The 9819-nt window shown below is 30.1% G+C and overlaps 1 pseudogene; it reads right to left on the bottom strand.

The window, feature by feature from the left end:
- Window positions 1-1965: 1965 nt before the first annotated feature.
- LOC107009796 lies at window positions 1966-3259 on the bottom strand (annotated as a pseudogene).
- Window positions 3260-9819: the final 6560 nt, after the last annotated feature.

The following is a 9819-nucleotide window of genomic DNA, read 5'->3' as shown; positions in this document are numbered from 1 at the left end:
GTGTCATTCTTTCACTTTTGATCTTGTGTTATATTGATGAGATGCCAGCTCTCCTCACAAACCAACCACCTTTTAAACTCTCTAAATTGTCATATATATATATAAAACATGTGTTAGGATTCAACATATTGAGGATATTAAATTCACGTTGTATGTTATGCACCTAGATTTTCATATGTCTATAATGTGTTGTGGAAGACTTTTATGTTTCATCCCGGCTTTGGACGACTTGCTTATGTCATTTGGTCCCCTACTTTACTTACTTGAATAATTTGAATGCATTTTGATCGAACCTATTAAAGGTTGTCTACGTATCATGTTTGAACATGAATCAGATCATTACGTATTTCATTGGATAAATTTCTTTCAAAAGAAAAATACGAAATTTGTTTAACTTGAAAATACCATTCANCTCAAATCAAATGACCAAAGTAAAACATCAAAGTACTTAAGATTAAAACAAAATTCGACGAACTAAAAAGAGGAAAAAAAATAATAAAAAAAATAAAAAATAAAAAATCCATCTCCGACATTTCTTGATCATCAATTGCCCCTAGGCTAGAGTAGACCTTGAACAAAGCTTTCGGCAGATGTGGGGCTAATGCACGCGCCTCTCGACCCAGGCTCTCATCACTTCGATGGAGATGACCACTATAAACATCAATCAAGATCTCTGTCAACTGAAGCACTTGTCCTTTCGCCTTCTCCATATTCTCGTGACAATTCTGCAACCATTCTTCGGTAGTGATAACTGTATCACTCAGATGCTCTTCATGTGCTTGAAGCTCTTCAATTTGGTTATGAAATTCTTCACTCTCTTCCATCCATTGATTTCTTTCAGTCGCCACTTCTGCTTGGTACAATGAGAAACGGTTTGCGATGTCCCTTTCTCGTCCCATAGAGGCTTTCAATTGATTTTGTAACCTAGCTNTCGTAGAGGCTTTTAATTGATTTTGTAACCTAGCTTGCGCATGTATTAAGAGGCTCTTTTTTTTCTTATATTCTTCCTCCTGTTGCTCCATAGCACCTGTGACAATGCCCAAATCTTCATGTAGTGTTCGAATAGTAGATAGATGCTTCTTTTCAACCCTTTTATCAATCAATGTAACTCTTTCCTCGAATATTGCATCACGTCGAGCCAACTCTTCTTTAACATTTTTTAGGTCATTGCTTAGGATATCTAAAGTAGACCTATAATTTCTTTCCACCTCGAGTCGGGCCTGCTTGATTCTTACTTCAATTTCCTCTTCCCGATCTATGATTTCTCGCGCTGATCCTTCGGGAATTATTTTGAGAGGGGCTTGATCAAAGAACCAATGGAGTTATAAGGGGTCAACTTCTCCTTCAACACGATCATCAACCATAGCTTTCGAACTTAAAGTTCGACTACCACCCCAAATCTTTTGAGCTTCTGATTCTCGATCTCTATCTTCAAATGCTACTTCCCACACAAAATTCTGCGTATCCTCGGCTTTAGGTAAAATTTGTTTTTGTCCTAGCTGCCGTAGAACTCGGAGGGGTATGTATGGTTGGAACCCGCGAAGGCCTGTCAGAACGAAGAATGAACGATAGGAAGACATAACAATTACCTCACTAGCAGGAAACCAATGATAGTTCCATGTAATTTTAGATGCCGTCAATTTAAGAAGATAATGTCTCCATGCTTTGACACCTTTTGGCAATTTGTCCTAATACTTTCATCCTTTCTGGGTGGCTCAAAATATAATTCGTCCAATCAGATTTGAAATCTGTCGCAAAACGATGGCGATATAGGTGCTCTAAAAACCAAATTTGCAATAAAATGCTACAACCTTCAAAAAAATTCTCCCCTTTCTCTACATTTAGTCAAAGCACAATAAATATCAGCCAACATCATCGGCAATATAGTGGATTTTCTTTTCTTTATCATAACAGTGACTATTCCTGACAGACGAATATCGATTTTTTTATCCTTCCTTGGAAAAATCATAGCTCCCAAGAATGCTACCATGAATGCTTCTTGTCTATGTTTTTCCCAAGTAGGGAGGTGTTGTCCATTTTTAAGTTGCTTCCCATAGCTTGAAAATCCTTCCTTCTTTCCATATCTTGAGTACAAGAATTCTAAAGAAACCAACTCATTATCAAAACACTCACACTCCTTATGAGGATGGATGATGTGCATTTGTTCTAGAAATTTAACTCTGCTGACACTCCTAGGGGCTATCAGTGTTTTAGTTCGAAGATCCTGACCTAAGCCCGTGAAACCACCCAATTCTTCTAATGTAGGCGTCAACTCAACATCACTAAATCGAAAAACATTATTTGTGGAATCCCAAAACGAAATCAAAGCCTCGATCAAACCTCTGTCAGGACTAAATCTCATGATATCTGTAAGAAAACCAAGATGTTTGAATATCTCAATCCGCCTAAATTCATGCATATCATTCCACCAATCCATTAGTAATTGTAGGATTTTATCTGTGATCATAAACTTTGAGGGATCATTGACCATTTCGACTAGCTCATCCCTTGGTCTTTTATCACACCTCATAGATCTCATAATTACCTGGTTGAGAAAAAAGAAAATCGGGATTTTAAAATCAAATTTAATTGTGAAATTTTGATAATTTGAAATTATTTATTGAAGTAGTTAAAAAAATAAAAATAAAAATGATTCGAAATGTCTAAAGTGATCATTGATTCAGGTTGTTTTTGATAAGAATGACCAGATAAAGGGACAATTTTGATTAAAAAAAAGAAAGAAAAATAAAAGAATGTGTATATGTACAATTCAAAAGACATATATACATATATTATTAATATTATTATATTTATTATTTATGTATTATTTTAATAAAAGCGAAAATAAAATTGAGGATTAGGTGTGTATGTATATATATGTGTATTAATTTGTTTATTTTGAATCATTGGTTGAAAATGGGTAGAAAATAGATATTTATTTCTTTAGTCAATTATCCTAAAGCCGGTCAACATTTTGTTACAGTCTTCACATGATGCAACAAGTAGCACAAAAATGTACATGATGGTCTCACGAAAAGATATTTGTCCTAGTCAGATTGGGCCCCTATGCTAATTTCGCTAAGTTACATGCACATGATGCAAATAAATCGGAACCTAGTAAGGATATCATGTCTGAAAGTTGCAATTCTACTAAGGTAAGATATCTAGACTAGCTGTAAAACGAGCGGACAACTCGAGTCAGGGAGTAGCATCGTACCGGTAGCAGCGCTTTCCGGCTTTGTGCATGATTGCTCCTCATCCTAAAATGGTATGACTAAATATCCTTCACCATTGACCGAAGATCCACTGGCTATCTTTACAAAGTTGGGGTGCGCAGTCGCAATTCCCATAATTATATTAATGAATACTTTATATACCGTTCAAATAATATTAAAATAAAAATAAATATACAATTAGCACATTAAGACAATAAATACAATATCCAAAAATGTAAATAAATAAGTTATAGTCATACATAAATTAATATTTAAAGCTCGAATTCTAGTTAATTCCCCAGCGGAGTCGCCATCTGTCACGCCCCTTTTTTTTCTCAATAAAATTTTTTTGATTTTATTTGTTTTGAAAGAAAAAGAGTTTTTCCAATTAAAGTGACGTTTTGAAAAGGGATAATTATTATTTAGAGTCGCCACTTGGAATTGAGTTTTGGTGTTCCAAGTCACCTTATTTGAATCCCTAATCAAAAGGAAATTTGACTCTATTTTATTGGTCTGCGAACTAGAAATTCGGGTAAGGAATTCTGTTGACCGAGGGGAAGGTGCTAGGCACCCCTCGAGTCCCGTGGTTCTGGCACGGTCGCTTTATTGACTTTAGTATGACTTAACTTAATTTTTGGACATTGTATTATTTAACTTAATAATTAAATTGTTATTTATCCTCAGATTTATTCTAAACTTATTTGAAACTGGCTTATTTATTTTAAAGGGTCTTTATTTATTTTCATTTTTTTTATTGTGTAATTTGTATGTTTTTAATTTTTCATGTTATTATAGGTAAAATATATATAGATATCTAGTTTCTAAGAATTAGAGTTTGTGTAGGAAGGAGATATTTAGAGTTCAAGTTAATTTAGGATTATATATTTATTTATTTATTTTAGATTTAAAAATAAGAAAATAAAATTTTATAAGATTTGAAGTTAGTTTTATCAAGAAATCCTAAATCGATTAAGAATATCTTTTTTTTTAATGAAACAAAATTTTCCCTTTCTTTTTTTTTAATCTTTTTTTTCTTCTGCACGTTTGTTGTTTATTTCAAATTTTATAATTTTTTTTTCTTTTTTTTTAGTAAAACCTGCTTCTCTCTTCTTTTTTTTTTCTTTTTTTTTAATTGTATCATTATTTTTATTTTATTATTATTTTATAGATTTTGTCTTTTTCTCCTTTTTCTTAAAAAATAAATTTTTGTGACTTCTTTATTTTTTTTTACTTTATTTTATTTTATTTTATTTCTACCTTGTGTTATATTAGTTTTATATTATTATTTTTTCATTCTACTTCTCTCTCCTTTTTTTTTTTTGATTTTTGATTTTACGTTTTTTTTTTCACGCATTTTTTTTTTTTTTTTTTTTTTTTTTTTTTNTTTTTTGTTTGCTTTTAATTTTTTTTATTTTTTACGTTTTTCTATTTTTTTTTTACTCTAATTCTTTCTCTTTATTTTTTTTTACATTCTCTTTCTGTTTTCTAGTTTTTTTTGGTTATGTTTTTTTTTTAATCTTTTGTTTCATTATTATTATTATTATTGTTATTTATTATTATTATTATTTTCGTTGTTCTTTTCTTTTATGCTTTTTTTTTTATTAATCTTTCCAATAATTTGTCTAATTTTTTTTTACCATAATTTTCTAAATAATATTATATATCCTTCTAATTATATTTCATAATAATACGAATTAGTGATGATCATCTTACGTTTATTCCAGAGGATTATTTATTGAAATAATATATGAAAATGTTTTGTTTAGCTTTTTCAAATTGCTAATCACTTAAGCTTTAATTTATTTCCTAATTCTATAAATTTACAAATATTATTTTTTTTAAAAAAAAATTCTTAAGTGAAAAATAGGCTTCAAGAAACATTAGCTATTAAATATCACAAAATAAATTTTAATATCAATTGCATCTAAAAAAATAAAAGACACTAATAACAATGCAAAAAAAAATAAATGTATGGTGCATCTTTTATTTTATATTTTTTTTTGTTAGCAAGAAACATTTTCTTTTTGTTCCGTTTTCATATTAAAAAAATCATAAGATGCATCACGGATTTATATTACATAATAATAACATACAATTCAAAGAACTTCATATTATTAGATTCAAATTTTCATATAACATTACATTTAAATAATGCGAGAATTTAGAGTTACCTCGCTGCGAAAATGGATATCACGAAAAACAACTGTTACGATCTACTGATTTGAGCCACCAATTTAAAACCACGACAAAATTTCTAACTCTAACCTAATTCTCAAAAGAATAACTCACTTTTCTTCTCTTTGTGTTTGCTCTTTATCTCTCTGTGTCTCTCTATATTTCTCTCTGTATTTCTCTCTTTTCCTCCTGTATCTTTTTTTCAACTGAACGTGTTTTTTATAATAATTTTGGCTGAGAGTCTGGTGCTAATTAAAAGGAACGTAATAGAGTGGGATTAGGATTTAATTTGAAATATTGTTGAGGGAATTGGGGTTGAGATAAGGATATAAAATAAATAAATAATAATAATAGATTATTAAGAGAAAAAAAATAAAAAAAAATGGGATGAGATTTTTTAGTAAAATGAGTTAGGAAGTTGGGAATAATTAGGATAAGGGGAAGGTAATTTGAATATTTAGGACTCCTTTTTTTTTTCTTCTACCATTATTTTTAAACTAATTTAAAGTTGAAGATTTAAAACAAATACCATAAATTCATAATTTTTTATTATTAAAATAATTTACACAATTTATTTATTTTTATTTATTTTAAATATAACTTTTTTTTTTTAAAGTTGGTGTGAAATCTTTATATTTTGGTAAAAAAAATTAGGTGTTCACAATGAGGAGGTTCGAACTTCTGAAAACAATGAAATTTCAATGAATTATGTATCGACGAGAAAGTTGTGGAACCGAAATAATGTTGTCATTGACAACATATTTGCCTATAATGTTGCTATTGAAATAATGCAACAAGATGAAGATTTTGAGCCAAAATCTGTTCACGAATGTAGACAGAGAAATGATTGGCCAAAATGGAAGGATGCAATTCAAGCTGAATTGGCTTCACTAGAAAAACGTGAAGTTCTTGGACCGATAATCCGAACACCTGAAGGTATCAAGCCAGTGGGGTACAAATGGGTTTTTTTACGAAAAAGAAATGAGAAAGGTGAAGTCATGAGATATAAGGCCCGACTCGTTGCTCAAGGTTTTTCTCAAAGACCTGGCATTAATTATATGGAGACATATTCTCCAGTGGTAGATGCAATCACCTTCAGATATCTCATAAATCTGGCAGTTCATGAAAAACTTGAAATGCGTCTAATGGACGTTGTCACAGCCTATCTATATGGCTCATTGGACCACAACATTTTCATGAAAAATCCTGAAGCATTCAAAGTGCCCGAAGCATACAAAGATTCAAGATAAACTTGTTCAATAAAGCTTCAGAAATCTCTGTATGGATTGAAACAATCAGGAAGGATGTGATACAATCGTCTGAGTGAATATTTGTTAAAGAAAGGGTACAAAAATGACCCGATTTGTCCCTGTATTTTCATTAAACGGTCGGGGTCTGAATTTGTAATAATAGCTGTGTATGTTGATGATTTGAACATCATTGGCACTCATAAAGAGTTGTTAGAAGCTGTTGAGTGTCTGAAAAAAGAATTTGAAATGAAAGATCTCGGCAAGACAAAATTTTGTCTTGGCCTACAGATTGAGAATTTGTCAAATGGCATACTTGTTCATCAGTCAACGTACACAGAAAAGATACTAAAGCGTTACATGGATAACTCACATCCATTGAGTACTCTAATGGTGGTAAGATCGCTTGACATCAATAAAGATCCATTTCGACCTCAAGAGAATGATGAAGAGCTTCTTGGTGATGAAACTCCTTACCTTAGTGCGATTGGGGCACTAATGTACCTTGCTAACAATACTCGACCAGGTTTCTGTTTTGCAGTAAGTCTACTGGCAAGATTCAGTTCCTCCCCAAAAAAAAGACATTGAAATGGTGTTAAACACATACTTCGATATCTTCGAGGGACCATGGACATGGGTTTATTCTATTCCAATGAATCCAAGTCAGAACTGATTGTTTACGCAGATGCAGGGTATTTATCTGATCCGCATAAAGCTCGATCACAAACAGGCTATTTGTTTACATATGGAGACACGACAATATCTTGGCGATCAATGAAGCAAACATTGGTGGCCGCTTCTTCAAATCATGCAAAAATAATAGTCATCCATGAAGCAAGCCGAGATTGCGTCTGGTTGAGATCAATGACCCATCATATTCCGGAAATGTGTGGTTTTTATTTGAAAAAGAATATACCAACTACAATGTAAGAAGATAATGCTACATGTATAGCTTAATTGAAAGGAGGATACATCAAAGGAGACCTGACAAAGCATATCTCACCAAAGTTCTTTTTCACGCATGATCTTCAACAAAATGGTGAGATAGAAGTTCAATAAATTCGTTCAAGTGATAATCTTGTTGATTTATTCACTAAGGCATTGCCAACATCGACGTTTGAGAAGTTGAGATACAAGATTGGGATGCGCCGAATTCGAGATATCAAGTAAAGTTTTCATCAAGGGGAGCGAAATACGCGTTGTACTCTTTTCCTTAACTATGGTTTTGTCCCAAGTTGGGTTTTCCTGGTAAGGTTTTTAACGAGGCAACATTCAAAGCGTATTATGAGATATGTGTACTCTTTTTCCTTCACTAGGTTTTTTCCCACTGGGTTTTTCCTAGTAAGGTTTTTAACGAGGCACATAATCTATGGATATCCAAGGGGGAGTGTTGTAAATCCATTGTATAGTTTATGTGGATGATCCATTAGAGTAATCCAACAATTAATTGGATTCATGTATTAGTGTTTCCAATGTGATAAGATTTCAAGGTGATATGTACCTTGATGATAACTATGTATATTTTCAAGGTGACCTTTGACTATGATATCTCAACACTATAAATAGAGATATCATTCACCATTGTATGATACACTTGAATACGAAAATTCTCTCATCTATCTTATACTTCTTGTCTTTTTCTTCTTACATTCTGAGCTTTCTTTACAACACATGAATCTATATCATTGTTTGTACTTATCTAACTCTTGACTTTACAAATTCCTTTATATAATTGAATTATTTCTACATTTTCTATCTATAAAAATCTATGATATTAGAGTAAATAACATGAAGAGACATACAAGCCTTGTGAAATATTTGGGTATAAAGTATTCTAAAAACAATTTAATAGATTCATTTATATGAAGACTAATAGGCGGTCATTCAAACTTATTTAGGATTGAACAAATCATTCTTATACTTTCTTGGTAGAAGAGCAAAGGTGAATGACTTCATCTTCTCAAAGGAGACATCATCATAGAAAAATCAATTAGTTTTTATTTTTCTTTCTTTGATTTAGTAAGTATAATAATTTCTCTTCTTCAAATTAAAAAAAAGAGTCAGGCATAAGATCATGACAGTGTCAATATACTCCTACCTTGAAGGATACATCATTGTACATAAAACAATTAAATATGTTTTATTTTTTATTTTATTATATAATTTCTCTTATTTGAAGTAGAATAAAGGGACATGCATAAGATTATGACACTACTAATATACTTTTGCAATATAATTTATAACTTTTGAAAATATAATTTTCTTGTTCTTTTTTATGATTACAAAAGGTGAATGTCTTCATCTTCTCAAAGGAGACATCATCATAAAAATCAATTAGTTATTTTTTAATTATTATATTTTAGTTAGTATATAATTTCTCTTCTTCAAATGTAAAATAAAGGGTCATGCATAAGATCATGACACTGTCAATATACTCCTGCCATGAAGGAGACAACATTGTACATAAAACAATTAGATATGTTTTATTTTTTATTTTATTATATAATTTCTCTTATTTGAAGTAAAATAAAGAGAAATGCATAAAATCATGACACTACTAATATACTTTTGTTATATAATTTATGATTTTTTTAAAAATGTAATTTTCTTGTTCTTTTTTATATTACATTATTGTACTATATTAATTGATGATAAAAATTATTTAATTTGTTTTAAGGTTTTATTACTTATATATGTTGAGTTGATTTTTAAAGGGTGTGTAGGAGTGTAATGTTTTATATTTTTTTAAATCTAGTTTTGTTAATTAATATCTTTTAAGGAATGTGTAAGATAGAAATAACAAATAATTTGAGATAGAAAAACGTTTAATCAGATTAATAATAAATTATTCTATTCATGGAAGAAATCATGATTTCTTCATTTATATTTATAATTTTTCTTTTATCTTATTTTGAGAAATTTAAATTCAGTTTTTTAACTTTTCATACATTTTGACATTCAACTTGTCACTAATCTTTCTATATTCAAAGCTAATCTTTTAAAAAATATTTCATTTCATAGTATTCAATGTTTGATATTCCTTTATATGAAAAAAATCAATATTGAAGGTTAATTACAACCTTCATTTATATTTTAACTTTGTTAATAACTATTATCTTTTCATTTTTTTTGTCTTTTTTTTTTGAATTTTGTCTTATAGATGATTCGTATGTTAGATAATA

This window comes from Solanum pennellii, chromosome 2 (assembly GCF_001406875.1).
Source record: "Solanum pennellii chromosome 2, SPENNV200".
NCBI lineage: Eukaryota > Viridiplantae > Streptophyta > Magnoliopsida > Solanales > Solanaceae > Solanum > Solanum pennellii.
The sequence above is the reverse complement of the archived record's forward strand: the minus strand, read 5'-3'. Positions and strand labels throughout refer to the sequence as shown.